The sequence below is a fragment of the Manduca sexta genome, unplaced genomic scaffold (genome assembly GCF_014839805.1).
Source record: "Manduca sexta isolate Smith_Timp_Sample1 unplaced genomic scaffold, JHU_Msex_v1.0 HiC_scaffold_3144, whole genome shotgun sequence".
In the NCBI taxonomy this organism is placed as follows: domain Eukaryota; kingdom Metazoa; phylum Arthropoda; class Insecta; order Lepidoptera; family Sphingidae; genus Manduca; species Manduca sexta.
The window spans coordinates 10,694-15,850 of record NW_023594180.1 but is presented as its reverse complement, the minus strand read 5'-3'; the positions used below and the strand labels follow the sequence as shown (position 1 = coordinate 15,850).

The following is a 5,157-nucleotide window of genomic DNA, read 5'->3' as shown; positions in this document are numbered from 1 at the left end:
AATCGAACCTATCGTTTCTATTATTGTATACCGACTCATCGCAGTACTGTGAAGTAAGTACAAGTTATTTTATTGATTTAACTTTCATATTATACATACGTACCTACTCAGCATATAAATCAACCCTTCCTTGACTGTTCTCATTAACAAATAATAGTAACGAAAATATCACGTGATGGGATTACCGCATTTAAGTCACAAGCTTTAAGCTCGTTTTCCGTGCACGAAAATGGTTTTCGGACGCAAGGGATAAATTATTTCGACCATGCACTTGGGTGGTCCCATGGTGTAGTTGGGATAGCACACTTAACAGCCTATGGTTATTGAGAGAACCGAGTTCAAGTCTCGGTGGGGCCACCTCACTTTTTGACAAATTTTGTTTTTTATTTATAAATTTTACGAATAACTTCGTATAAAATGTATCCGAAGTAATTCAAATCACAAAGGTCGTTGGTTTACAGATAGTTGGTTTTACAATTAATAAATAAGCATTTATTGCAGAATTGTGAGTGTCTAAAATTTTAAATAGACATATGGGGAATGGAAATAGGCCTTTGGCAATTCTTATGTCTAAGACCTAAGTTCAAGTTCTAAGTCGACGACAACATGAGACTGAAACTTTAGTGAAGGTCAAAGCTATTCAACTATAAGTTAGTAATAGAGTAGAACTTGTATTGTATAGTGTGTTTACTCACATAATAATTAAGTTCACAACGTAATAACAATTCAATGTGCATTTACGGCTGAAAATAATAAAAATATACTCTACATACGCTTTAGGAATGAACAGACAGAAAATAAGTTGATTAACCTAAAATTATTTTTAATTTCACTGTTTCCTTCAATAAAATATATTAGTTAAATCGTAATTATGACAACAAGCGATGTTACCCGTCGCCTGTCGCTATGGCGACACATTTTGACATGTTTTGACATAAATTATTTGTCGTGTTTATTATTTTACTATCATTAATTGTCCATCAAATACTAAGCTATAATTATGTACTAAGCTAAGATTTATATTTAATTACAAGCGCTTAGTTATCCACACGCAAAACTAATTTTTAAAGAAGCAAAATGGCCTGTAGTAGAATATACAAAAATCAAAACGAATACATAAGATCTTTTTAAATTTTTCAATCACATGGCCGTATTACCAAAATCGCCAAATTACATGTTCCTAATTCCAAAAACAAGGTATTAATATAAGTTTTTTATTCAAACGTGTATTTAAAAATCTTTACAGTTCATTAAGAGTTATTATATCACTTAAAGAGTTGTTAATATTTATATATATATTGCTTAAGATTATTGGACACTAAATAGGTTTTATTTATCTCTATCAGATGCATACATTAGCAATTTATCTTAAAGGGCTAAGTTGTCCCTTATGCCCACTATAGAGCTTTGTAGAATTGTGTAGCTGCATGTAGGTACCAACCGGGATAGTACCGGTTATATTGTGTTTGGAGAGACCGCTGGCTACAATCCTCAGTGGTTCGCTTCGCGTCGCATGGTGAGGTGGTGTAAACAAAATTAAACACTTAATTTTAAATCATTAAACGTAAATATCATTAAAATATCTAGTGTTGATATTTCCAAAATCATTTCAAAGGTATAAAATACAGCGCATAATAAAAAAATGCAATTAGTTTTTCATTTTGTTTCGTGTGCATTTATTTTCAAAATACTAAAGGTTCTGTATGTTGCGTGCAACGTGTCTGCAGAAGAAGCTGCCTCTACCTTTTAATCACCAAGAGTCAACGTGAATATGGTCAAAAATATGGTGCTATGTTCCTAAAGGTAATTAGTAATTAGGTACAAAAATAACTACACTTCCAGTATTTATAACTCTAAAATATCTGTGTAATGATATGAGCCGTGTACTATTTACTTTTGCGCCGCTTCCTGGGTAGTGAAGTCCCACTTAAGTAAGTAAGGAGGGTGTAATGATATGAGTGATGTACTATTTACTGTTCTACCGCTCTAGGGAAGTCCCTACCCGCTTAAGAGGGGGAAAAAAACGAAAGCTCAATTTCCCATGGTATCAGTACTGGCAAGGTAGTTCTTAAGATATAACCTAAATATGGTTTGCAATCTTTTAATAGTTTCAATTTATCTATTCATAGTTTATTAAGTCAACGCTCGAATTCATATTGTTAATAGCCTAACTAAACTAATCAGTCACAGCTGATTGGGTGTCACTTTTGATTTTTCGTTTTAAGTTGACGTTGTCGGTACAAGATATTAGTTATATATTTTACTACAAAATAGCGAGGTTTTTTATAGTTCTGACGAGGCTATATATATCATATTTCTACTTTTTAGAACAATACGTCACTCTAGGTTATTACAGGTATTACTTTTTTTTAATACATTCAGTAAATTAAATAAATAAAGGAATAAAAGCTACATTACTCCTGAGAACTACGGGATATTTTTTATCCCTGAAATTTTTTTGACGCGGTCAGTGCCGCGGGTAAAGCTCTGTTGCATAAAATATATAAATCTAGAGAATCGACAACGATATATCGGAGACGATACGATACTGCTCCGAAAGTATTGCAAACACCCTAGTCTAACAAATGTTCGGATTTATTATCGTAACCAAAGACTAAGTTTATGTTTTTATTTCGTTGTTCGGAGTGAATGATAAGTGCTGAATTCATAAAATAAACAAGTATTCTCTATGGAGTCGTTATGACAAGACATAAGTGTCATAAATTGGTAGTTGTCAGATATTCAGCGCGAAAGTTTAAAACTTCTCATTTATTGTTTTGTCTGCTATTATTTCTTGATATTGGAAAAATCACCGATAAATAATTGGTGACAGCCATAATTTAGTAAAGAAAACCTTCAGAGGAATTTTGATACATTTGTGTTTTACAGCGGGAAATAATAGTAAGTATTTTTACAAATTATAGTAGTTTCGAGTATAAAATTATGTTTTAAGTATTTTATTTTTTTAGATTAAGTATGTCTGAAGCTTGCAGTGCGGACCAGCTAAACGTTTTATTAAATTTCTTGCACGACAACAAAGAATTAGCCAGGGGCATGCTCAGGACGAGTGACGGCAGGGCTCGAGCAAAGCGATTGTGGAAGATTTCGCAGTTGCTCAATTCTCTGGGTGGTAGCATAAAAACTGTGCAACAATGGCAAAAGGTAATGACTATCCTGTTTGTTATATGCTAAGCTTTTAATTCCACGATACGGCATATACATACCTACTTACACAAATAATATAATATCATTTTAGGTGTGGACTGACAGGAAATACTTAGAGAAAAAAAATGCAGCAGCTGTGCGCAGAGACCACACAGGGACTCGACGTGGACCTTCTTCTGCTTCCCTTGCTCAGTGGGAAATACGGGTCCTCGAAATAATTGGTGAGGGATTTGGTGGACCACAAACCACAGGTCGTGTGCCAGCCTTTCCCATAATTGTAAGCATTTTTATAATCATGTTAAGCTACAGGTCACGGTTAAATGTTTATAAAAACAATATTAGAATGTATTTAGTTGGTTGTTAAAATGTTTTTGAGGTAGTGTTCTAACTTACCTAGAGCTTAGTGCCATGTTAAAATAATAAGAAAAGTTAAAATATTAAATTTTTCTATATATTATTATTAGTAATAGATAATTATTTGGTTAACACAATTTAATTGAAGAGGTAAATAAATATGAAGTGGAAGAGAGTGCACCGTCACAACCACCACCAAACACTCTGGACAATACTGATCCTGGGGATCAAAAAACTCAGGCAATACCTGCTGCACCATCCCATATTACTCGTGAGTATCTATTTTTAGGTATGTTATAATTATTTAGCTGTCGATATATTTAGCTCACACTATAGGCCTAGTACTTACTCGGACAGTGTGTTTCTAGGTTTGAATCCACGAGCAGAAAATTACATTTGTAGCAATTTTTATATACACCTAAGTCGCTTAGAACAAAAATTTTGATGATAATACAAATGTATGAGAATGTATTTATAATAAAAAAGATTTATAAAGTTATGATTTCTTTGTTTAGTTCCTCCCCGGCTCCTAACCAGAATGCGGCCAACGCAAAGTAGTAGTATCACTAAACGATTGTTACAAGTGGAAGAAGAGAAAACCACTGACTGACTAACATTGATTTAAGGTTGTGGGGAATAGAAAAAGCAATACTAGAATTAGTAAATTTATCAAAAAACCAACCCAACAAGTAAGTTGGGTTTGAACTTTTTTTTATTCCGAACAATCTTATTAAATCAATGTTAGTCAATAATATAATTGTTTTTCGTTTTAGTTAGTATACGAAAAATATAACTTTATTTTATTGTTAACTTAGGGAACTAAAGCTTTGGTGTGTTTAATTTAATAATATGATAATTAGTATAGGTTTAAAGAAGCCATTTCTATGTCTATGTTTGTTCCAGATTAATGCTAGAAAATAAGTATTAATTGTTTTTATTTCATCATCATCAGCCCTGTATTATATACCGTCCCACTGCTGGGCACGGGCGTCTTCTACTACTGAGAGGGGACTAGGCCTTAGTCCACCACGCTGGTACAGTGCGGATTGGTAGACTTCACACACCCTCAAGATTCTTGTAGAGAACGTCTTAGGTATGCAGGTTTCCTCACGATGTTTTCCTTCACCGTTAAAGCAAGCGATAATTCACTAAGAATACATACATAATTTTTACAGAAAAGTCAGTTCTGTGTTTGGGATTTTTAACCTGTGGACATTCGTCTCGGCAGTCCGTTCCATACAACTAGGCTATCGCCGTTATCGTTTTTCTTTAGTTTTAGTGTAATGTAAAAATATTAATAACAACATCATTTTATTGTTATTTTATTTGTATATTTTTCATTAAATGACACTTTGATAAGGTACATCAACAGCAAAACACCACTTATCTAACATTTTGAAATGCTAATAGAAGTAATATCTTTCAAATACAAAGATAAATAAATAAAATAATAAACTGGGTATTTGAGTATGATCCCGATAGTAAATTCTCAAGGAATTATTGTTTGACCAAGGACTTGTTAAAGAAAAGCAAGGATATTGGGAGGTTTACGCGTCTCGTCGTATATACTTGCAAACAAAAAATAATTTAAGGTGTAAAAATTGGCAATTAGATAGATGATCATAATACATTAAGATT

General features: G+C 32.9%; 1 long non-coding RNA gene across 1 annotated transcript; it reads left to right on the top strand.

The window, feature by feature from the left end:
- The first annotated feature begins 2,991 nt into the window (after positions 1-2,991).
- Positions 2,992-3,764, top strand: LOC115455443. The gene is made up of 3 exons (XR_003939793.2): positions 2,992-3,162; positions 3,257-3,442; positions 3,668-3,764. It is a non-coding gene; the product is annotated as an uncharacterized LOC115455443 (long non-coding RNA).
- Positions 3,765-5,157: the final 1,393 nt, after the last annotated feature.